Source organism: Plecotus auritus, assembly GCF_963455305.1.
Source record: "Plecotus auritus genome assembly, chromosome: 2".
NCBI classification, from domain to species: Eukaryota; Metazoa; Chordata; class Mammalia; order Chiroptera; family Vespertilionidae; genus Plecotus; species Plecotus auritus.
In genome coordinates, this window is record NC_137771.1 from 48,024,241 (window position 1) to 48,050,457 (window position 26,217).

The 26,217-nt window shown below is 43.8% G+C and overlaps 1 protein-coding gene across 4 annotated transcripts in view; it reads left to right on the forward strand.

The window, feature by feature from the left end:
- Positions 1-26,217, forward strand: part of DNAJC6 (DnaJ heat shock protein family (Hsp40) member C6) — a 146,221-nt gene that overhangs the window by 59,078 nt on the left and 60,926 nt on the right. Inside the window, exon 1 of one of the 4 annotated variants that reach the window (XM_080654565.1) lies at positions 8,375-8,435. The exons of the other annotated variants lie outside the window; for them this stretch is intronic. The gene's annotated coding sequence lies outside the window, so the exon portion shown is untranslated. Of the gene's footprint in view, positions 1-8,374; positions 8,436-26,217 lie in introns of those variants that run through there. 4 annotated transcript variants of the gene reach the window in all.

Below are 26,217 nucleotides of genomic sequence, written 5' to 3' on the forward strand. Positions count from 1 at the left end.
TCTCTATTCTATTCCATTGATCTATATGTCTGTTCTTGTGCCAGTACCAGGCTGTTTTAAGAACAGTGGCTTTGTAATACAGCTTGATGTCCGGTATTGAGATCCCACCTACTTTGTTCTTCTTTCTCAGGATTGCTGCAGCTATTCGGGGCCTTTTTTTATTCCAGAGAAATTTTTGGAAAGTTCGTTCTAGGTCTGTGAAATATGTCACTGGTATTTTAATGGGAAGTGCATTGAATTTATAGATTGCTTTGGGTAGTATGGACATTTTGATGATGTTGATTCTACCAATCCATGAACATGGTATGTTCTTCCATCTGTTTATGTCTTCCTCTATCTCTTTTTTCAGTGTCGTGTAGTTTTCCACGTATAGGTCTTTTACATCCTCGGTTAAGTTTATTCCTAGGTATCTTAATTTTTTTGGTGCGATGGTAAATGGGATTGCTTTTTTAGTCTCTCTTTCTGTAAGTTCACTATTGGTGTATAGAAATGCCATAGATTTCTTGGCATTAATTTTGTATCCTGCTACATTGCCAAATTCATTTATTAAGTCTAGTAATTTTTTGATGGAGTCTTTAGGGTTTTCTATGTACAGTATCATGTCATCTGCGAATAAGGACAGCTTTACTTCTTCTTTTCCAATTTGGATGCCTTTTATTTCTTCTTCTTGTCTGATCGCAATGGCTAGTACTTCCAGCACTATATTGAACAGGAGTGGTGAGAGTGGGCATCCCTGTCTTGTTCTGTTGTTAGGGGAAATGGTTTTAGTTTTTGCCCATTGAGTATGATGTTGGCTGTGGGTTTGTCATATATAGCTTTTATTATGTTCAGGTATGATCCTTCTATTCCCACCTTGCTGAGAGTTTTTATCAAGAAAGGGTGTTGGATTTTGTCAAATGCTTTTTCTGCATCAATTGATATGACTATGTGGTTTTTATCTCTCAATTTGTTTATGTGATGTATCACGTTTATTGATTTGCGAATATTGTACCATCCTTGCATCCCCGGGATAAATCCTACTTGGTCATGGTGTATGATCTTTCTGATGTACTGCTGGATTCGATTTGCAAGAATTTTGTTGAGGATTTTGGCATCTATATTCATGAGGGATATTGGCCTATAATTCTCTTTCATTGTGTTATCTTTATCTGGTTTTGGTATTAGGGTGATGCTGGCTTCATAGAAGGAGCTTGGAAGTGTTCCTTCCTCTTGAATTTTCTGGAATAGTCTAAGGAGGATAGGTTTTAGTTCTTCCTTGAATGTTTGGTAAAACTCCCCTGTGAAGCCATCTGGCCCCGGGCTTTTGTTTCCTGGAAGCTTTTTGATGACTGCTTCAATTTCTTCCATAGTTACTGGCATATTGAACTGTTTAGATTCTTCCTGATTGAGTTTTGGAAGGTTATATTTTCCTAGGAATATGTCCATTTCCTCCAGGTTGTCCAGTTTGTTGGAGTAGAGTTGTTCATAGTATTTTTTAACAATCCTTTGTATTTCGGTGGGGTCTGTTGTTATTTCTCCTCTTTCATTTCTGGTTTTGTTTATTTGGGTCCTGTCTCTTTGCTTCTTGGTGAGCCTGGCGAGAGGTTCATCAATCTTGTTTATCCTTTCAAAGAACCAGCTCTTGGTTTTGTTGATCTTTTGTATTGTTTTTTTTGGTCTCAATGTCATTTATCTCCGCTCTGATCTTTATTATGTCCTTCCTTCTGCTCACTGTGGGCTTTTCTTGTTGCTCTCTTTCTAATTCTTTGAGTTGTTGAGTTAGATCATTTATTAGCATTTTTTCTTGTTTTTTGAGGTAGGCTTGTAGAGCTATAAACTTCCCTCTCAGGACTGCTTTCATTGTGCCCCATAGCAATTGCATTGTTTTGTTTTTATTGTCATTAGTCTCCAGGATGTTTTTAATTTCTTCTTTAATCTCGTTGATCACCCAATCATTGTTTAATAGCATGCTATTCAGCTTCCAAGTGTTTGAATTTTTTGGAATGTTTTTATTATAGTTTATTTCTAATATTATGCCATTGTGGTCTGAGAAAATGCTTGATATGACTTCAATATTTTTGAATTTGGGGAGACTTTGCTTGTGACCCAGTATGTGGTGTATTTTTGAAAATGTCCCATGTGCACTTGAGAAGAACGTATATTCCGTGGCTTTGGGGTGAAATGCTCTGAAGATGTCAGTTAGGTCCATTTGATCTAGTGCGTCATTTAGAATTGCTGTTTCTTTGCTGATTTTTTGTCTAGATGATTTATCCAGTGACGTCAGTGGTGTATTAAAGTCTCCTACTATGATTGTATTGTTGTCGATCTCTCCCTTGATACCTTCTAGGAGTTCTTTTATGTATTTGGGTGCTCCTGCATTGGGTGCATATATGTTTACCAGAGTTATATCTTCTTATTGAATTGCTCCCTTTAGTATTATGTAGTGGCCTTCCTTATCTCTTGTTATGGCCTTTACTTTGAGGTCTATTTTATCAGAGATAAGTATCGCAACCCCAGCTTTTTTCTCATTTCCATTTGCCTGAAAAATGTTTTTCCATCCCTTCACTCTCAGTCTGTGTGAATCCTTTGCTTTGAGGTGGGTCTCTTGTATACAGCAAATATATGGGTCATGTTTTCTTATCCATTCAGCTACCCTATGTCTTTTGTTTGGTGCATTTAATCCATTTACGTTTAATGTTATTATTGACAAGTACATGTTTGTTGTCATATTTTTCCTTAGTGTTTGTATTTCTTTTTGCCTTTCTCTTTCTTCTTTTTACAGCAGTCCCTTTAGCATCTCCTGCATTGCTGGCTTGGTAGTGATAAACTCTCTTAGCCCTTTTTTGTCTGTGAAGCTCCTGATTCCACCTTCAATTTTGAATGATAGCCTTGCTGGGTATAGTATTCTTGGATTCAAACCCTTGCTTTGCATCACTTTGTATATTTCATTCCATTCCCTTCTGGCCTGGTGTGTTTCTGTTGAGAAATCAGTTGATATTCTAATAGGAGAGCCCTTGTAGGTAACTTTCTGTCTCTCTCTGGCAGCCTTTAAGATTCTTACTTTGTCGTTAGTGTTCGCCAGTTTAATTATGATGTGTCTTGGAGTCAGTCTTTTGGGGTTCAACCTGTTTGGGACTCTATGTACTTCTTGGACTTGCATAGTTTTTTTCTTGCCAATATCAGGGAAGTTTTCTGTCATTATTTCTTCAAACAAGTTTTCTATTCCTTGCTTCTCTTCCTCTCCTTCTGGTATCCCTATTATTCTAATGTTGTTTCGTTTTGTGTTGTCCCAAAGCTCCCTTAGGGTCTCCTCTTGCTTTTTAAGTCTTCTTTCCAGTTGCTGCTGTGTTTGTGTGTTTTTTCCTACCTTGTCTTCTAATTCACTGATGCGGTCCTCAGCCTCTTCTAGTCTACTGTTTAAGCCTTCCAATGTGTTTTTTATTGCAGCTATGTCATTCTTCATCTCTTCTTGGTTTCTTTTCATGTTGGTGACATTCTCATTCAGCTCCTTATAGTTCTCATTGAGTTGTGTGTATTTGTCATCCATCCGTTTAAACATCCTTATAACCATTACTCTGAATTCTTTCTCTGTTAAGCTACTAGCCTCAATTTCATTTAACTCCCTCTCTGGTGATTCCTCTTTTTCTTTCCTTTGGGAGTTGCTTTTTTGTCTCCCCATGTTTTCCTGTAATGTTTTAATTGTAGATCCAATTGCTTTGCTACCCAGGTTCTTTTGGTGATGGTGCTACTGGTGTAATCTCTCAGCTCTCCTGGGCTTGGTAATCTAGTGTAGCTCCCTACTTGAGCTATTTGTGTTCTCTTGATGTAGGCCTGCGAGCTTGAGAGGCACAACTGCGGTGTCTAGAAGTCAGCAGCCGTGAAGGGGAGTATCCCAATTTTTGCTGTCTTGCACCCTTAATTGAAATCACGTGTGCCCAGTGGGGACTCACAGTGGCACCAAGGAACTGTCTGTCGGGGTGATGTGGCTCAGGGAGCCTGCACTCTGGAAAGGTGTGACTGTGATGCCCAGAGTTCTGTAGTTATGGGGTGGGCAGACTCAGCTTTCACTGCTGCACCTGTGGTGGATAGGCCCTTACTCCCAGTGGCGGCTCACAGGAGCACCCACGGTTAAGTTTGCCAGTGAGGCACACTGAAGCACTCTCAAGGTGTCTGGCAGTGTAGCCGTGTAATTGAGGTGCTTAACTTCTACAGATTTCTCTTTTAGGGCAGATCCTATGGCCTCAGGGAGTATTGAGATTCCATGGTGTTAATCAGTGTGGGATCTGGGTGTGGCTATATTGGTTGCCTGGAGACTGGAGGGAGGGGCTATCTCTCAGGAGAAAGTGGCGACAGGGCCTAGATATGACTCAGCACCAGACTCGCTTCCACCTCTCCTGGACCATCCGCTGCCTATTCCACAATCCCACTCCCTCTTCTGCACCTCAACTACAGGTAAGCGACTGTATCCTAAGGGTCCTAGGAACCAGGTTCAGTGGAGAAAGGCGCAGGCCTCAGCGCAAGGAGGGACCGCGTCTCTGCAAGTTCCTTTCTGCCGGCACTGCGCTGTCGGGCAGCTCTTTAGGGCTGCCTTAGAGCTCAGATCCCAAATCCAGACTCCAAGGTCTAAAATCCCCTACCTCCCGCAGTCCTGTGGACCCTTTTTTTTTTTTTTTTTTTCAGTCAGACGCTTTGCCTGTCCTCAGGGACGCGGCTTGGCGCTGTGTAGTTTCACCTTGACCTGGGCTCAGAGGTACAGCAGATTCTACTGCCTAGATCTTTGACTTTACCTTTATCGGGGGGATCTCTGCCCTTCCCCGCTGCAAACTGTCTCACCAGCTGCGCCTCCTTCACTAATTCAGGCTGGATTCCACTCGTTTCAGCTGCTCCCTCTATCTGCTCCGGGACAAGGCTCAGGACATGTCCGTCTATTCTGCCTCCATTTTTCTCCTCCCTCTAGTGGTTTCTATAATGTCCCTGAGTCCAGAATTCCTCAAGACTATTTGATGTTCCTCCAAGCTTTACACTTTAATATTACCTTGTGTTTGGTTATATCATATTGAGCGCAGAGCCTAGAGAGTCATTATTAAGGATTTGTATGTTGTTTGCATGACCTTTTTAAAGATGAAGCATAGATAGTGCAGTAAGTATGAAAAACAGTATGGAGGTTCCTCAAAAGGTTAAAAATAGAGCTACCATATGACCCAGCAATTCTACTTCCAAAGCATTAATTCGAAAAGATATAAGTACCCCTGTGTTCACTGCAGTATTATCTACCTAATAAAAGAGTAACATGCTAATTGACGGTACCTTCATGGCACCCACCAGCCAATCAGGAGTGATTATGCAAATTAACCCAACAAAGATGGTGGGTTAATTTGCATACACAGGTGCCAAGCAGCCGGAGGTGCTCCGCACCACCCCAGCTGTTCCGGGCCTCTGGGCAGCGTGGGAAGGCAGAAAGTCGGCTCTGGGCCAGAGTGGAAAGGCAGCTCTGGCCAGAGCGAAGGCGGTGCTGGCATCCAGGGGAAGGAAGGCCCATTCTTGCACGAATTTTCGTGCATCGGTCCTCTAGTTTACAATAACCAAGATATGGAAGCAACCTAAATGTCCGTTGATAGATGAATGGATAAGATAATGTGGTACATACATACAATGGACTAGTACTCAGCCATAGAAAAGAATGAAATCTTACCATTTGCAACAACTGAGATAGACCTAGAGGGTATTATGTTAAGTGAAATAAATCAAGTCAGACAGAGTAAGACATACAATGTGACTTCACTTGTTTGTGGAATTTGAAAAACAAAACAAATGAACAGACAAAAAAGAAACAAACTCATAGACACTGAGAACATATTGATGGTTGCCAGATGGGAAGGGGCCAGATGGGTGAAAAAATTAGAAATACAAATTCCCAGTTACAGAAATAGTCACGGGAATGTAAAGGACAGCATAGGGAATATAATCAATAATGTTGTAATTATGTTATGGTGTCAGATGGGGTAGCAGACTTATGGGGTAATCACTTCATAAATTATATAGATGTGTAATCACTATATTGTACACCTGAAACTAATACATACTATGGAATATAAACTCTAATTGAAAAATAAAATTTAAAAAGAAGCATAGATATGAATAGAAATAAATTAAAAAAATCTCTTTCGCAAAGTAACCCCGTCTTCGGCCATGTCCATATCTGATCCACTCATTATAAGAAGTTTTCTTGAAGATATGTTTCTAATCTCTTGGACTAGATAACTGAGGACAAGATGGCAGTTTTGTTGTTAGGTTAATTTAACAATCCCTGCTTTGGGAGAGGGCCGTGGCAAAACTGCAGCAAAATAAACAGGAGACTCCCGAGTGAGATTGTATGTGAAAGATTTTCCGGGCAGACACAGACACTGCAAGTGTAAGATGTAATCATGTTTGACACAAGAACCAGGAGAACATAAACTACAAAAAACCCTTAAGCCTGACAGCCCCTGGCTAGGTGGTAAATAGTGTGAGGTCTTTTAGAATGGCCTTTCTTAAGACAAGGCACAGAATGCAGCACAATGGAACACTGGCAGAACTGCTGCTGCAGAAAAGACAACCAAAGTCCTGGAGGCAGCCTCAGAAACCTGGGAACCTAGGAAAGCACGTGCAAGGCTCCAGAAAAAAGCAAGAGCTTGGGCTGTAGGGAGACCACGTGGTTCCCTGGGACTGGAGCCAAGAGCTGAAGACAGGGAGGCACACAGGAGGTGAGAATGCAGAAGCAACTCCCAGGGAGTTCAAGGCTTTTTAAACCCTGTTACCTGGAGTCACTGAAAGTTTCTAAGGAGGGGAGAAATCAGATTAAATGTGCATTTTAACAACATCCCTTTGGGGAGGACTAGAAGGGCTCTAGGCTAGCAGTAAGGAGATGATCAATTTGCAGGGCAGTTAGGAGGCTGCAGATGCAAGTGGCCTGAACTAAGAGACCAGCCAGCCGTGGGTGTGTGGAAAGGGGGAGTGGATTTGGCATTTGCTTATAAAAATAGTGGGAGGAGACAAGGTTACGCTCACATTTTTTTGTATCACCCATTCCTACCCCATTATCTCCTGTGCCATAAAACCTTTGTTACTAGTAGGGCAACAGATTCTTTCCTAATAACCAATTCTTTCTTTCCTGCCAACGCAAGTTGCTAATGCCCTTGGGGCATTATTACTCAAAGAACCTTGAGGGCAAATGATTGCCTTTTTGTGTGTGTATGTTCATATCTCTTTATACAGGGACATTGTATTCCAACCCAGAAAGAAACAACTGTCTTAAGTGACTAATAAGAAAGATAGTGGTTCAGCTTCTTTAATTGGAAGGTGATAGATCTTCTAACATACATACCATATAAATACTAAAAACATCTGTTTCTTTTAATATGATAGTGAAAGTGGTAAGAATGGCTCAACCGGTGTGGCTCAGTAATTGTAGACCAGTGAACTAGGAGGTCACGATTGGATTCTTAGTCAGGGCTCATGCTTGGGTTGTGGGCTCAATCCCCAGTAGGGGTGGTGCAGGAGGCAGCCAACCAATAATTCTCACTCATCATTGATGTTTCTATCTCTGTCTCCCTCTCCCTTCCTCTCTCTGAAATCAAAACATATTTTTTAAAAAATGGTAAGAATGACTATAACTAAAATGTGCTGGCCTGTTCTATGTAGCTTGAGGCTCTCCATCACTTACAAGGTAGAATTTGAGTGTCTTAAAGAGGCATATAAGCATTCCATAATGTGGTTCCTATCTACCCCACCACTCTTTGCTCAATATTCTGTGAAGTATTGCTGATAAGTTTATGGTTCAGAATTTAAGGTCAAAATCAACAATATTTATTGAGCCAGAAACTTTGGGAAAAAAACAGTGCCCCAAACAAACAATATCTATTCTATCATGGAGCTCCTTTTCTAGTAAGTGGAGACAGAAAAAAAATTAGTTTTAAAAAAATACCATGAAGAAAAATAAACCAGAATAAGGAGGTTCAGGGGTGGGGGTGGGGGGTGGATACACTACTTTATATAGGGTGATCTGGAAAGCCTCTCTGAAAAGAAAACATTTAAGCAGACTTGCAGGAAGTCTGAAAGAAAGCAAGCCATGTGGCTATCTGGGGGAAGAGTGAGGTAGTAAGTGACAAGGTTTTGGGGCCGATATATATTGAATAGAGTTGTGATGAGGCTGCAGTCAGAGACAGGGAAGGAGAGGTGGGAGATAAGGCCAAAGAGGTATACAGAGCTCAATCAACCCTTGAAGAGCCTTGTAGGCTGTAATAAGAACTTGGATTTTTACTCTAAGTGGGATGGGAAGCCATTGGAAGATTTTAGGCAGAAGAGTAACATCATTTGCCTTATTTCTTAAAAGAATACCATTGTTGCTCTCTAACAGACTGCAGGGAGGCCAGGGTGGAGGTGAAGATACCAGTTACGAGGATACTGCAGTAATTCAGGTGAGAAATGATGGTGACTTAAATCTATGGTTGGAAGCACTGTAGGCAGTGAGAAAAGGTGGAGTGTATCTATATGTATGTGTATATATAAAATATATGCATTACTAAAGGCCCGATGCACGAAATTCATGCAAGGTTAGGCCCTCGCAGCCCTGGCTTTATCTGGAAGGTCGTCCGGAATGTCATCCAGATGGTCGTTCCGCTGTTCAGCTGTTTGGTCGATTTGCATATTACGCTTTTATTATCATAGATATACTAGAGGCCCAGTGCATGGGTTCATGCACCGGTGGGGTCCCTTGGCCTCGGGAATCAGTGGACCTCCGTGCCGCTGCAGCCTGGCCTTACCCACCAGCTCATGGAGCTCCAGCCCCCTGTCCGTGTCAATCCCGCACAGCACGAAGTAGTGTGGGGAGCAGCAGGCGGCTGGGGAGGAGCCCGAGCCTGGGCTGGGCACTGCGCCACTCCCACTCATCCCTGCCCTACTGTGCCTGCCACCACCACTGCTCGGCACGCAGGGGGAATGTCCGCGGGAGAGGCTTGCACTGCTGCAGCAGCTGCACTTGCCAGCCGTGAGCCCGGCATTTGGTGCCCGTCTATCAGCTGAGCAGCACTCCTGCTGTGGGAGCACACTGACCACCGGGGGGTAGCTCCTGAGTTGAGTGTCTGCCCCCTGGTGGTCAGTGTGTATCATAGCTACTGGCTGGTCGTCCAGTCGCTTAGGTTTTTATATATATAGATTATCTATACCAGTGGTTGGCAAACTGCGGCTCACGAGCCACATGCGGCTCGTGAGCCGCGGTTTGCCGCTCTGTTGACTAATGAGTTTGCCGACCACTGGGATAGGGGCTTAATCACAAGGAACAACAACAGCCTGTAATTATTGGAATCGAGGGTCCAGGTCAGTGGTCGGCAAACTCATTAGTCAACAGAGCGGCAAACCGTGGCTCGCGAGCCACATGTGTCTCGGGAGCCGCAGTTTGCCGACCACTGATCTACACTAACAAAAGAGAAAGATGCAAATTGACCATACCTCCGCTACGCCTACCAGCCAATCAGGAGTGAGTATGCAAATTAACCCAACAAAGATGGAGGGTTAATTTGCATACTTGGGCACCCAGCAGCCTGGGTCCTGAAAACATCCTCGGGACCTAGGTCGCTCTGAGCCTGTAGGCCCCTGCATAGGCCCTGAGCTGCCAGGGTCCCAGAATGCCCCCGGCCACTCCTGGCCTACGGGCCTTGGCGCTGATCTGCCGGGGGTGGGGCAGCAGAGGCTTGAGCAGGGCTGGAGTGGAGCCCGGGGGGCCCTGCCCAAGCTGTGGCACAGGCTTGATTGGATTTGGGGGGCCCTGCCCAAGCCATGGCAGAGGCTTGAGCAGGGCCTAAGTGGAGCTGGGGGGGCCCTGCCCAAGCTGCAGTGGAAGCTTGAGTGGGGTGGGCGGTGGGGGTCCTGCTGAAGCCTCTGCGTGTGAGCTGCAGAGGAAACACCTTTCCTGACCGCTCATTGGCTAAGCTCCCTGTACGCCACTGGTAATGTTCTTGGTAACTTGGGTAATAAGAATCCAAAAAGGTGATCTAGTATTTTTCCACCTCACTCCTGGAGAAAAAAAACGAAGGTTTGCTGCTGGAGGGGCTAAGAAATGTCATATCCTGCCCTAGCCGGTTTGGCTCAGTGGATAATGCCTCAGCCTGCCGACCACAGGGTCTGGGTTCGATTCTGATCAAGGGCATGTACCTAGGTTGCAGGCTTCTCCCTGGCCAGGGCCCAGGTCAGGGCTCATGCAAGAGGCAACCAATCAAAGTGTTCCTCTCACTTTGATGTTTCTCTCTGTCTTTCCCTCTCTCTCCCACATTCTCTAAAAATCAATGGAAACATATCCTCAGGTGAGGATAAAAAAAAAAAAAAAAAAGAAAGAAATGTCATATCCTATGAAAGAGACATCTTGAAAATGCCTAAAGAAAGTTGTCATTTTTTTTTTAATTTTTTTTTAAAAATATATTTTATTGATTTTTTACAGAGAGGAAGGGAGAGGGATAGAGAGTTAGAAACATCGATGAGAGAGAAACATCGATCAGCTGCCTCCTGCACACCCCCCACTGGGGATGTGCCCGCAACCAAGGTACATGCCCTTGACCGGAATCAAACCTGGGACCCTTCAGTCCGCAGGCCGACGCTCTGTCCATTGAGCCAAACCGGTTTCGGCAAGTTGTCATTTTTTTATGGTGAAGGGACTGGAGCCCCTGTTGATGAAAACACCTTGGTGGCTGCAGCGGCTGGCAGTGGCTGCAGCAGTGGGGTGATGGGGCTGGCGCCTTCCCCTGATCAGCCTGGTTGCCTCCCGCAGAGGGAGGCCAGACTGCGGCTTAGGACATCCCCTAAGGGCTCCCAGTCTGTGAGAGGGGGCAGGCTGGGCTGAGGGACCACCCCCCCCACCGCCCCAGTGCATGAATTTCGTGCACCGGGCCCCTAGTGGTATATATGTATATAACATGTAAATATATAATAGTTTTCTAATTTGAAATATATATGTAAAAATAGGAAGGGGGGACAGCACAAGTACAAAACAGAAACCTATGTCCCTGTCACCAAGATTTAATAGTTATCTACTCATGACCAATCACATTTCATCTATACCTGCCCTTGCCCCTCTGGATTATTGTGAGGTAATCCCAGCTATAATATAACTCCATTCTTAAATATTTTAATGTGTCTCTAAAATATAAAGGTTTCTTTTAAAAGCATTATCACAACATCCTCATCACATCTAGAATATAATAGTAATTCCTTAATATCATCCAATATCCACTCTATTCAAATTTTCCTAATTCTTTCACGTGGGCGTCTTAATTTTTCTTATTACAGTTTGTTTGAACAAGGATCCAAATAATGTTTTCATTCTCTTTATCTTCTAAAGTTTCCCTTTCATCTCTTTTTTGTCCCCTTGCAATATCTTTATTGGAAAATCAGATTATTTGCACCGTAAATTTCCCCCAACATCTGGATTTTGCTTTTCCCTGTGGTGGCACTGAGCCTATTTCTGTTAGATCTAGAGCCTTGATCAGGTTTAGTTTCAGATTAGATTTTTGTAAGACCACCTCATCAGTTGTGTTTTGCATTTCCATTGGGGATACATAATGCATGATTCTGCTTTTGTGATCACTGCCTAATTTCATTACTCTATTGGGAGTTGCAAGGGCAGGAAAAGACTTGGCTCTTTCTCTTTATCAGTTTTCAAAACAAGCACACAAGCAAACAAACACTGATTGCCTGCTCTTCTCCAAGGGTGGCTAATGAAGTTTTTCTCTGTTTTCCTCTTTCTCTTGTTATTATGACCTTACGTTTGTAAACATGTCGTTATGTTGCAGTCGTTATGTTACTGATGCTCCTCTGGACCTCTCTTTGGCCAGTGGGAGCCTCTTAGGTTAGCATCTGCATCCCTTGGACGCACCGCAGCAGTCATTGACTCTTTGCTTTCTGGTGCCACACACCAGGCTCATCTGGTACATGTTCTACCCCAACGTGAGAATCAGCGGGTTTCAGTGGTGTTTCAAGATCACAATCTTGGTGTGACGGGTACTCCCTGCTATGGTGTGGTCTTTGTGTCTAGCCCTTTTCAGTGGATAGAGTTAGAAACAAGTTTGTTGTTTTTTTTTAAGATGAAATACTTCATGGATTCATAATGATTATTCCACCTCATATTCAGGAACATGTGGGTTTTTTTTAAAACTTAACTTCTTCAGTTTAGGTTTCTCTTATGTCTTAACTCCTTTCTCCCATGCCAAGAATCCCGGTTCTCAATTGCACCAATATAATTACTGGTTTGCTTTATGCCATAATACACAGTCATAGAAGAATAACACCAACACTACCACCCTCCCATGTGCTGTTAACAGTTTAAGGTCGTAATAAGGTTGGTTGTTTCTTTGTGTGCGTTTTTGTTTTTGGACTGGATATATATCTCTTTAAGACAGTGACTTTGTGTCTTAAAGTCACTTGAGATAGTTTCTCTGTGTGACTACATCATCAATTTGATACGGAGTTGGTTTTGTTTGCCTCTCAGTTTGTAGGGGTTGCTTTTCAATTTGTGTTTGTTATTATGCAGAGTATTTACATAGTTCCACATTCAGATCTGTAAAATAAGTTGTATTCAAAGAAAGCCATCTTCTATCCCTGCCCCCTCGGCCTCATAGGTAGTTTTAGGAATACATGTGTATTTTATATACACATATACACACACTCATTATATATATGTTTTTATGTTTTCCCCCATGCCCCTCCACCTGTCTCAGATAAGCAGGAGTTCACACACATTTTGGATACTGGATAAAATTTGAAGGTAGTATAGTCAGTATTTTCCAAAACCGAATGTGAGATATGAGAATAGGGTCAAGGTCGATACCCTGGGGAATGGCTTAATCAGCAGATAGAATGGAATAACCTGGCCCTGAATGCCCTTCGCTCATCTGTCTTCATTAGCCTCACTTCTCCTTGCAGACTCTGTTCAGTTTTCCTTGCCCTCAGGTGCTCTTCGCGGGGTCCCAGTGCTATCCTATATGTGATAACATTGCCCTTCCCACATGGTTAAACTCTTTTTGTTTATGTTTGATCATTAGACTATGAGCGGCTTGAGGGCTGGGATTGTGCTTGCTTCTGATTTCCTACCACCTCGCACAAAGCCATTTACTGAGTAGCAATTCAACATGCCTGTGAATAAATTACTAGACCAGGCACAACAGTAGGTTCTTTTACAGGCATTTATCTCTGATCTTCAGCATAACCCCCACAAGGTAGATGTTGTTAGCCCATTTTACAGATAAAGAAACTGAGGCACAGGAAGGTTTAGGCAGCTTGTCTAAAGAAACAGCTAGTGAATTGCTGAGCTGGAGTTTGGACCCAGGTCTGTCTGATGTCAAAGGCACACAGCCCCAGCTGTTCTCTAGGTATATTCATTCAACAAGTCATGTGGGAAACTTTCCGAGTTGCCTTTGTTAACTGTGTGACCTCAGCAAGTAAGGTAGCCTCTCTCTCTCTGTTTCCCCATCTACAAAATATAAGATAGTGATAATGCGTACCTCACAGGGTTGTAAAGCATTTGGAACAATGCTTGGTACATAATAGGCACCCAAATGTTAGCTGATTTTAGTTAGTTTGCTATTATTACAGCAGAATACTAGGATACTCTAACCATCAGTGTGTCCACAAGTCTGTGCTCTGCACTGTGTATGTAGTCTTGTCTAACCCACCCAGCTTGCCTTCTCGAACTGTACTTTGAGTTAAAAAGGCAAGATGCACCCCAGTGTGGCTCAGTAGACAGAGCATCAGCCTACGGACTGAAGGGTCCTGGGTTCTATTCCGGTTAAGGGCATGTACCTCAGTTGCAGGCTCATTCCCTGGCATGTGTGGGAGGCAACCAATTGATGTGTCTCCTCACATCAATGTTTCTCTCTCTGTCTCTCCCCTCCCCTTCCTCTTTCTCTAAAAATCAATGGAAAAATAACCTCGAATGAGGATTATCATCATCAACAGCAAAAACTCAAAAAGGCAAGATGCAGATGTTTAAAAGTTATAAAAATGGGCAACCAGTGAATGGGGAGTGGTCATTCAGATGGAGAGTAAGGCCACGTTCAGTGAAAGAGGACAGAAGGAGTTTGCAGCTGACCAACCTGTTATATAACGCCCTCACCGGGGCTTCCCAGACAGAAACAGAAGCCTTGAGGTGACTGACTGTTTTTGCTCGACTGATACTGCCCTGAGTGGCCGTTAAAATGTCCTATCCAGCCCTAACTGGTTTGGCTCAGTAGATAGAGTGTCAGCCTGTGGACTAAAGGGTCCCAGGTTCGATTCCGGTCAAGGGCATGTACCTGGGTTGCGGGCACATCCCCAGTAGGGGGCGTGCAGGAGGCAGCTGATCGATGTCTCTCTCTCATCGATGTTTCTAACTTTCTATCCCTCTCTCTTCCTCTCTGTAAAAAATCAATAAAATATATTTTAAAAAAAAATGTCCTATCCAATTCGGTGGGGCTCCTCCCCACACCTTGCCCTGTAGCAAATGCATACATCACAGTGTAACTCACGTCTTATAGAGTCTGTGAACCATGAGTCACCCCCTGTTAAAGGACCTTGGAGAGTAGCTCATTCCACCTCCTCATTTTGCAGAAGAGATTTTGCCCAGAGAGGGAAAGCCATGTGCTTCAGGGCACACAGGGATTTGGAACATAAACTTCTTTGGTTAGATCATGCAAATTCCCAAATGCTAGGACTTAAACCTGGGAGGCAGTGGGTGCCAGAGTGGAAGTGCACGGGGAAGGGGGCTGATGGCTCCACCTACTGCTGTCCCCATTGTCCTTGGCAAATCCAGGCTCCCGCTCCTATGAAAAGCACAGTGACAGTGGCTGCTGAGGGAAGATTTGGGTGCCCCCAGGACATAGCCTTTTCTGCTGCCTGATTTATAGTGAGTGAAGTCTGTGAGAGGTCCACCCACCCATGCGCTGTTGGTGATCACACTGAGACCTCTGCTCTCCTTTAAACGGGAAATGGAGAACATGGTAGTGATGGATTTAGAGCCAGGCAGACCTGCTTTACGTTCTGACCTGCTATTTGTTGGATGTGTGACCTTTCTAGAATTAGTTAACTTTCATGGGCCTCAGTTTCCTCCTCTGTAAAATGGGCATAGTAATAGCCAATAGGTTGTTGTAAGGATTAAATAGGATAGCATACGTGAAGCCCGACAGATAAAAAGTGCTCAGTAAATGGTCCCTGCTCTCTCTCCCTCTCTCCCACCCCCGGACCACCTTCATTTAAGATCTCTTATTCTCAGTGAGGAAGTGCGACATAGGTTGTGTTGTTACACTTCCTTGTTTACCAGAAGCTCCTGAGGGGGGCGATGAAAGATGCAGACTTCGGGCCTCACCCTCAGGTATGCTAATTCAGAAAAACTTTGGAACTCTGCCTTTTTAAACAGCGCCCCCCCCCCCCCAAGCAATTTTGATCCAGTGGTCTGGCACCCCTGCCTTCTGGAGTCAGGCCTGGCATTTAATCCTGGAACCCCTTATTCCCACTGCTTGCCAGCCTTCTTCGTTGGGCAGTTACGGTACCTCTCTGGGACTCATTCTGGCACCTGTAAAGCGGAACCACCTTAGCCTTTGCTGCAGGGTCCGCGTAAGGATGAAACGGAGCCGTGTGTGCGAAGCATCTCGCTTGGGCCTGCCATGCAGGGAGCCCAGAGAAAATTATCTTCCCCTGGCGCTGCCACAATTGCTTGTCCAGTTATGCTACACACAGACCCCTTGCTCGAGGGGTCATGTGTGGCCTGAGGTCAGATACCAAAGGGCTGGATCTCCCTTTTCCATCTGCATAAGCCAACTGAGACCCCGTTTCCTCCTTTTAAAGAAGGAAACCAGACCTTTAAAATGCACTTGCCAAACGGCTCTGATACCATTCTTTGGGTTTTGCAGAGGACACATTACTCATGATGGAAGGCCACCTGCCTTCAGCCTCTCACGTTGGCCCTCCTTTACCAAGACCCTTTTTGTGGTTGTGTCCATCTTTGAAATTACAGAGCCTGTGAGCTCTGGTCATGTTATTTGGATCTAACAGGCAAGAAGGGAGCATGGACCGTGCTAATGATTTACTGGCTCTGTCAGCCGTGGCCTTCTCAAAGAAGGCTGTGATCCTCGGCTTGTCAGCACTAATGTGCTTTATCTCTTAAAGGGACCTGACAAAGGGCAGGTCTGCAAAGTCTGCAGAATGGTTTTCTGGGGAAAGATGGAGAGCATATCCACAGGTTGGTTCTTTGAGCTCTTGTCCCCTCTCCTCTCTTGTGTGTTGCCACCATCGCTGAAATGCTTATGCCCGTGGCTGGTGAGCATGAGAATCAAAGTCGGAGCAGCAGCTGCTGACCCTGATGTTCTGCTCGAGCCTGTAGGTGGGTGGGTGGCCCTGGGCAGCGAGAAGAGACGAATTTAAGAAAGAACACCTTTAAATATTTATGTATATACTGACATAACATTATGTAAATTTAACGTGTACAGCCTGTTGACTTGATACATTTATATATTGTGATACGATTGCCATGATAGCAGTAGCACCTCTAGCACATCACATAATTATAATTTCTTTTTTGTGTGTGATTTGAATAATAAAGATCTAGTTTCTCGGGAAGGTTTATTATATACAAGTGTGATTATTATCATTGTTGTTGTCTATAATCACTATGTTGTACATTAGATCTCTAGGACTTATTTACCACTCATTGCAGGTTTGTGGCCTTAAATATCTCTCCTATCCCCTGACCCTCCAGGTCCTGGTCATCACCATTTTACTCTCTGGTTTGTATGAGTTTGGCTTTTTTAGATTCCACATCTGAGTAAAGAGCACCTTAAGCTGCTGCTCCCTTTGTGTGACTAATTCCACACGAGGGACCATGAGCACAGCGCGGCCTTGGTTTTCCTTTGCTGCCTGTGGCAGTCTTAGAAGGTCGTTTTCTTTCATTTGTGCCTTCCCAGCAACTGATGGTGAGCAGTTTTTCTCTCCTTAGTGTCTGGCCTTAAAAGTGTACTTAGATCATATACAGAGCAGATACCAGACCAGGATCTGGCTTCTCTAGTCTCCAGCAGTGCTTTCTGATTTGACTGTTTCTCTTTATGATGGAGGCTTTTAATGTGTGTGTGTGTGTGTGTGTGTGTGTGTGTGTGTGTGTGTGTGTGTAGCAGCAAAATATCATGAGAAGAACATGGGCTTTGGTGTGAGACAGACCCGGGGGAGAGCCCTGGCCGTGTGGCCGTATTTGTGTCTTGGGTCCTCTGTTTGCTCATCTGAGGAAAGGGGATACTAGAACTTACTCGGCAACATAACTGTGAGGATTAAATGAGATAATGGGTATAAAGCTCCTTGTCTCAGTTCCCAATAATGAGAAGGTGATTAATATATGATAATGATAGCTACTGCCATTTCATCTTGCAGCATTTCAATGCAATTGTAATTGGGTTAAGGCTGAGATGGAACTTGTGCTTTTTGGACACATTTAATTCAGTTCAATTCAGTGTCCTGGGAGGTGTTCTGCTTGGTGCTTGGAACAGATATGGTGTAAACTGAGCGCTGTGTCTGTTCTCACTAAGCTCTTCTTGCTCATTCCCAATGAATTTTGTCTTGTTGCCGCTTCCAACAAAAGCATTGTGACACCCCTCCCCATAATCCTAAATAATTCTGTGTTCTCCTTTGAAGGTTAGTTTGACCTTCAAGCCTTTTGGGATTTGAGGACCACTGAGCCTAGTATCCTCCCCTCCCTCTGTAACACACAACACATGCTCTGCATCCTCCCAGCTCCCAGAGGAAACTGCATGCCCTCCCGGTTCCAGTACTCACTGTAGTCGGTGCCTTAGACACATTACTCACCAGCTCAGGGCTGGGAGAGGAGTCGTGCCTGTAAACGTTTGTCCTAAGAGAAGATGGACCCCCACAGACCAGACTGCAGGAAGCAGAAGAGATGTGGAATCTGTGCCTGCCAAGTGCCTAGCAGAGGCAGAAGCGGCCCTGAACTCAGGGAGGCCCTGGGTGGACAGTGATCGGTCTGTGCCCTATCTGGTGCCATTTCTGCAGCTTGCAGAAGAGAAGCCACACAGCTCTTTGCTGTTTGCCTTCCCCTCCAGGCTCCTTATAATAGTGGGTGTGGTGAAGAGGGAATAATGGTAAGGCTACTTTTTAAAATGAATCTGTTTCATTTTTAATAAACAGGCTACAAGTGTGTAATTTTTTACATCTGGCTAATGGGATGAGATTTTCCTCAAAACAGATCCTGGTATCTGCTCTTGCTGTTGCTGCAAAAGGTTCCCGTCCTTGTGCTGGTGGAAGGTTTAAGGTGATATGCTTTCATCCTTGAGTGTTTTTATTCTTTTTTTAAAAAAATCTTTATTGTTGAAAGTATTACATAGGTTTTCCTTTTTCCCTATTAACCTCTTCCAGCCCACTCCCATCCCCCCACCCAGGCCCTCACCAACCCATTGTCTGTGTCCACAGGTTTTGCATATATACATACAAGTTAATTGGCTGATCTCTTCCCCCCACCTTCCCCTGCCTTCCCTCTGAGTTTCAACAGTCTGTTCAAGGCTACTTGTTATTGAACATTTCATATATATATATATATATATATATATATACACACACATACACACACACACACACATATATATATACACATACATACACATATGTATATGTTTGTATAAATATATAATATTTTTGTTTTAGCATATTGTACATAGAAATATTATATATATATTTTAAAACTGAGGTTCAGAGAGGTTACCTAGAACCCTTGAGCATGTAGGAGACAGGGAAGATCTGAAATGGGGGTGATAGACTCTCCAAAGCATGACTTCAAACTCTTCTGATGGCTGGAAGTAGTATGCCAGGAAGTAGTAATCAATTATCTGACTCCTCAGCAACAGCTAATGTTGGCTTCATTGTCATTGGTGCATTTCAGTTTTTCCTGCAGGTGAAGAAACAGGCCTCAGAAAATGTAACCCAGCTGGCAGTGTTCTGCCCAGGATTCAATTAAGTCCATGATTTCCAATTAATGGGCCCTCATGCTCAGATTGAGTTCATAACATTAATCTTGCTTTATTTTAGGATTGCCACTGTCATGATTTATAGCCAGTCTTGTCAGAATTACTGGGGCATAATTAAGCCAGAGAGACAGCCAGAGCAGGCAGTTAACATGGGAGCCAAAGAGGGACTCCCTTTCTTTGCCTGCCTCAGGCAGCACTGTGAGGGCTTCCCTCTGAGACCATTTCCTGGATGTCTCATCTCTGTTCAGTTCCAGTCCCCATAGGACAGTGGTTGGCAAACCGTGGCTCGCGAGCCACGTGCGGCTCGAGAGCCGCGGTTTGCCACTCTGTTGACTAATGCGTTTGCCGACCACTGGGATAAAGCATATCCAGACAAGGAGAGGATTTGAGAGTCCCAGTTGGTGATCCATTGTGAGCAATGTTCTGGTTAATTCAGTGACACCACAGCCACCTCCGCCTCAAGTGACCACTTGCTAAGCTGTGACTGTAACAGACAGTATGCTCTCGCAGATGGTGCAGTGAATCTTTGTGATGAATCTATGAGGAAGTAGCAGAGGCTTGCTCTTTGCGTAAGGTTCTACAGCCGTGGGCAAACTACGGCCCGCAGGCCGGATCTGGCTGTTCTATCCGGTTCTCTTGCTCTCCCCTCTGCTCCTTTACTTTGAATTTATATTAGTTCACACAAACACTCCATCCATGCTTTTGTTCCGGCCCTCCGGTCCAGTTTAAGAACCCATTGTGGCCCTCGAGTCAAAAAGTTTGCCCACCCCTGTTCTAGACTGTGATGGGCTTTTCTCAGAATCAGTGGGAGGACGTGGCAGCTCCTAGGTGCAGTCCTTCCCTTCGTGTCTGTTTCTTTCCTTTTCTCATGGTTGTTTTTCCCGTAGACTCCCCTTCACTTTTCCATTTAGGAGGAAGAAGATGGGCATGCATAGGCAAATACTACTTATGATTGCCTGTCATTATCTCATTGAAACCTCTTCACAGACATGGAATGAAGATGTTATCTGCCCCCATTTTACAGTGGAGGAAGCTGAGGCTCAGAAAGATTACACTGTTACAAAGGTAGTAAGGAAGAAGGTCAGGGTCACAAATCCAGGTCTGCTTATTTGCAAAGCCTCTCTTCTTGCTGTTACCAAAAGCTCCTTCTCTTTTCCTGGTTCTCTAGGAGTGTTTATTGTTGAATTGAGACTCTTTGGCACAAGTAACACATGGAGAGTCATTTTCTGAGTGTGGGGGTTGCTGAATCAACCATTCTGCTCCCCAGCAGCTAAGGGTGTGCCCTTGAGATTTTGCGGAGGCTCCCATGTCTCGCCCACCCAACCCCCATCACTGACTTTGATTGAATTTTCTCAGTGTTTGGTTTTCCCACTGGAGAGGGTAGTGGTCAGACCTCTATGAGAATGTTTCCACCAGTCAGCCCACACCAGACTTTGTCCTTTTTGAGATCATTGGAACAGACAAGTTGCAGGTTCTCTCTGCATTCGGTAGCAGCTTTTCCTCCAAATGCTGAGGAGTTTTTCAGTGTTTTTTTTTTGTTTTGTTTGTTTTGCTTTTTTTTTTTGTTTGTTTGTTTGTTTGTCCCAGGATTCACCTTCAGAATGTTTCTGCATTCCCCATTTATTTAGCATTTACATGTGTCCTTGCTGAGTTTGCTTCGCCTCATTGAGCATTTTTATGCTTGGCACTGCGTATTCACAGACTGCCTGTCAGAGGTTCCTACGAATACATTTATCTGAGGCTGAAGGTACTGCCTTGAAATTTCCTTCAGGTGCCCTCTGATGGAACTCTGGCTTTTGAAATATGCCCTTAAGTGTGTGCTCTCCCTGGGAAATTCCACTTCTCTGAGGCATTATTAATAGGCTCTGAGAATAGCTTCCTGGAAATCTGTTGATGACCATTTTTTGTCATTTGTTATGTTAGTGTGACAACCAAACCCCACAGCAGTTATACTGAGAGCAGGCAAATGTTCTTACTCTTTAGCTTGACCCTCAATCATTCTGGGACCTGAGAACCACTCACCTTCCCAGTCTCACCTCCCTTTCTCTCTAACACACTCTCTACCTCCTCCCAGTACCCTGAGGAGAGAGCATGAAATCCAAGCTCCAGCACGGTGTCTTAGACAATTCCTGAGCCTCCTCCTTCCTCATCAGTTTATGAACAGTAATGGTCATCTCTCAGTACTCTAGCATAGTCCCTAGTACAGTTCTAACTGGTGCTCAGGCATGGTCCTTTTCCTTTCTATGCCTGTCCTTGACTTGGTGGTCTGGTCCCCCCACCACCACCCCCCAGCTTGAAATGCTCTGTAGCCCATTTCTACCCAAACTGCAATTCAAATGGCACCTCTTCCATAAAGCTTTTCTCTTTTCTACATCCAGCCATCTGCATCCCTCTTCTCAAGCTGGAAATAAGCTCCTCTGAATTGTCCACTTTATAGGCATGCATATATATATATATATAACACTTGGTGAGTCTGCACAAAGGAAATCAGTTAATAGTTATTTTGCAGCTCTATGAGAGAGAGATATATTAGAGGAAAAATATTAATGACTTGGAAAACACTTTTCAGTATTAAGTGGGAAAAATGGCAGGTACAAAACTGGATATAATATGATCTTATTCCTGTGTTTGTATTTGCAGAACACAGTGTATATCTGTGCACATTGTCAACCGATGGTCGCTGGCGCAATTCAACACCAACAGGAATCCCCAATTTGGTGTGTAGTGAAGAAGGAAACTTTATTCAGTCAAAACAGCTCAATTGTGATACCCAATGGCTGTGAAAACAGCACGTCTCTCTCGGGCTAGACAGCTGTGCTCTGCGCCATGCCTGTCTGCTCCACTCTGCTCCAGTGAGACATCTTCCATGTTTCAGCTCAGCCAGGGAAACACAGTCTTCAGTGGAAAGGGAAAGTGCTCTCTTAGAGTTGGAGGGGAGCTGGCTTATATAGACAGAAGTCCCTGCCCCTGATCCCTGATTGGTCTGTCCTCATGCAAATGAGAGCTCTAAATCCTTGCAATTTGATTGGCCCAAAAGGCCTTGTCCAGATTGGTCAGGATAGAGCTGTTTGGTTGGATGTAGAAAGCCTCGGTCCTACTGGTTGAAATAGGTTTCCAGGAACTCCATTATAAGGGCTGGCTCAGATGGTAGAAACACAGAGCAGGAATGCAGTTCAGTGCAGGCTTCTCCCTGAAATGCAGTTTGCATGAGAGGCTCCTGCTAGGCTCTTTTTTTTTTTTTTTTTTTTTTTTGAGCCCAACTAGCCACCAGAAGCCCTCCTTAGTATGTGTCTTCTTTCTCAGGGTTCTCAATGTACAGAAAAACACAGAACTAAAAATGCAAGGATATACAGTTCTCTAACATGTTAACAGTGGTTACCCTTGTTTGTTCTTGCTTTGTTTTCCTTTCTGTTTAAATCCCCTCTCCTTGGTTTTGGTGAATCTCAGGTGCAGAGAAGTGAGTTACTCATACTGCCTTGTGGTCTTTACACTGCACAAGGCCACTCTCTGGTTGGATTTTCTTTTTTTCTCCCTTCATTCCCAATCCCAACCTCTTTTCTAAGTCTTTTGCTTTTTTTCTAGAATGATCTTGACTTATATCCTTAGATGTGCCCAGATTTTTTCCATATTGAATATGAATATACTGTGTATATTACAACATATAACAAAATATGACATAACAAAAATAATGTTATATGTACATTGTAAGTCTAAATGAAAGCCTTTTTAAAAGAAGAAATCAGAATTCCTCTCTCTGTATGGTATCGCCTTTCATTCTCTTCCCCTCATCTCACAATCTCTCTCTCTCTCTCTCTCTTTCTCTCTCTCTCTCTCACACACACACACACACACACACACACACACACACACACACACGCAGACTTCTTGACCAATTGCACTTCCAGTTAAAAAAATCACAGTATTCTTTATTACATATTTGTTGATCCCTCCCTTGAGTTCTGTGATATATGGCTATGGATGGAGTTTTCACTCTGACTTGTCCCAAGTAAGCAAACACAGTTCCTACTTCTTAGCACAGTACAGAACTTTGCAGAGGATGGCCATGTCAAGGTAAATAGTCCTATAGCAGTGGTTGGCAAACTCATTAGTCAACAGAGCGGCAAACCGCGGGGCTCACGAGAGGCGGTTTGCCGACCACTGCCCTACAGGACAAAGGGTAGCATTTTGTGGTGGCTCATGTATTTGTCTTATCTTCTCCCAGTCTGGGCCCTATTCAAGGAAATGACAAGAGGAACACAGGCTGTAGAGTTTAAGAGGGCTGCGCGTACATGAGTGCGCGTGTGCGTGTGTGTGTGTGTGTGTGTGTGTGTGTGTGCGCGCGTGCATGTGAGTGTACCCATACACATATACACTGAGTGGCCAGATTATTATGATCTCTGAACGCATAATAATCTGGCCACTCAGTGTGTGTGTGTGTGTGTGTGTGTGTGTGTGTGTGTGTATATATATATATATATATATATATATATATATATATATATATATATATATATATTAGAGGCCTGGTGCATGAATTCGTGCATGGGTGGGGTCCGGCCAAACTGGCCAGAGGGAGGGGACATGGGCGGTTGGCCGGCCTGCCTGCTGGTGGAACTCCTGGTCAAGGGGACAATTTGCATAGTAGCCTTTTATTATATAGGATATACACTGAGTGGCCAGATTATTATGCATTAAGAGATCATAATAATCTGGCCACTCAGTGTATGTCAGAACTTATCAACTGTTTACATTTTAAATATGTGCCATTTAGTTTATGTCAATTTTATATATGTCAATAAAGCTGTTTTTAAAAAATGCATTAATCATAGCAATAGTTGGGGAAAATAATTTTATTTTCCTGATGTGTCCATTCGAGGCATGTATATTTCTAATACCTGTTGAGTGTTGAAATGTTACAGATGTGGGTTGCTTCCTTTCATGGCTCGAGCAGGACTTCCATTGCTGTGCCTGTGTGTACCTGACCGTGCCTGATGAAATGAAAAATGCGTGGGATCACACTTAGCTGTATCCTAGCTAAGTGATCCTGCAGGAATGAATCTGCCTCTGAGACACAGCTTCCTTATCTAAAAAGATAAGAGCAAAAGTATCTTTGAGTTTTATTGTGTGGAGTACTGTACATTCTTGCATAGTTCTTAGCATGTAGTAAGGCTCCTTTGGTGTATGTGTAGCATATGTGTGTGTTATGTGTAGTATATAGTACATGTACATTGACGCTGATCTTGTCAACAACAAAATCTGTCTACAACAGTTGTTTCTCCTTGGAGAGTAACGATTGGATCTTTCTCTAAGAAGTCTGCTTGCAGTGGCAGCTCCAGAATTTCTGTCTAGAAGGACTAAGAGAAGACAGTCTTGTTGGAAGGAGATGGGGTTGAGAAACATTTCTTAGAGCTTAATTGCATAACAGATAGTGTTTTTCTAGAATTCTGTGTGTACCTGAGGATTATTTGGGAGGACTCTTATTGTTCTCTTGACTACTCCTTGAGGCCTCTGTTCTCTCCCCTCTCCTTATAAAATGGAACTGAAATGTTGGAAAGAAGATTTTTGCTTGATTTTGTTTCTTTGTGGCCATGGAGCTGCTAAGCAGTTCTCAGATAGTACAAAATTAGACCCTCAACAACTAAGCATTGTGACATGTGGGAGTCCCACTGAGGAAACGGAAGCTTTGGTGAACTTGAGTAACAGTCATGGCAGAATGAGATTGGACCTGTGTGTGGCTGAACCTGAAGCCTCTGCCCTTAACCACCTCCCCATCCTGCCTTCTTTCACCAGGGACTTTGTTTCTCATGCCCCCATTCTCCCCACCTCACTTTGCACCTCCATCCTAGGATTCAGAAGAGTCTGACATATTGGAATAACATGTGAATGGGTCTGTCTGCCCCCCACCAGCCCCAGCGTCTCTGGGTCTTTAATAACAGGGACCATGTTTCATGCTTCTTCACACCCCTCTAAAGTCTTAACCTGGCACACAGTGAGCATTCAGTGTATGTGAAACTGGGCTGCTATAAAATGCAAGAATCAGAGAAGATGGCAGGGATGGCCAGGTAGACCAAGCAGGTCAACCTTGGCAGAGACCTGGTCTTTGCCTAATTGGCAAATATAACCAAATGCTTTCAATGTCTCCTCACATGTCTCAGAATTTCTCATTGCAGCCCTGTATCTTCTAGCACCCACGAGCATGCCTGCTTAAGAGATGGGGATTTCATGAAACTCAACAAGAGTTTTATTGTACAGAAGACTAATATTTGACAAGAAGACCAGAGGGAAATTTTTATTTTTGGACAGATAAGAAGAACTAATTAAGTAACTGTTACTAGCTTCTCTTCCCCCAAAGGATCTAAGATGTGAAAAAAAAAAAAAAAAGAAAGAAAGGAAGGAAGAACTAGAAATGCAATCAAACTGAAGACCTCATTGAGAATTTTAGAACTGAGGAGAGTTGGGGAATCATCTAATTCACTCCCTATTGTTTTATTCTTTGAGACCCTGAGTCTGTGATTCTTCCATAGCCACATAGTTGGGTTGCTCCTCCCATCCAAGTCATGAAAAGTGGATGTAGAAATATTGTACATACTGATTTGATGGTATCAGGAGTGATAATAAAATGTTTTATAACTGGTACAATAATGTAAATTAATATATAAATATATAATGTAAAGTACAGTCCCCTTTTATTCTCTGAACAATATACACACACACGTAACTGTTTACCAGGTGTTAATATTTATAGCACAATTTACTCTAATTTCCAATTTTTGGGACATTTAGCTAAGTGACTCCCATTTCCAAGACTTGGTTTGACATAGGGAATGGCATCGGATCCTTCAATTAACTTCCCCGTTAAATTGATGATCACTAATGCTCTGGCACCTCGTTCCAGCTGAAGAGCTGAGTGTGCTGTTGACCAGTCAGGGCTGTGGTGCACTGGATGCCAGTGCTTACTCCGTGGTTTGGACCCTCAACGCCTGAATCATTGGCACCGCCTGCTCTGGGGCCTGTGCCTGCCAGTGCCGAGCTCCTCTGGAGCTGTTGGTGGATGATTGGTGGATGATACATATACTCAGGTCTCTGCCCCCTGGGTCTGTTAGCAGCTGCCATACCTGTCCTGTTAGGACCGCAGCTGTGCAATGTCATCAAGTGGCTTGTAGTTTAACAGCTCACACGACACGACAAATAATCCAGAAATACACTGAGTGGCCAGATT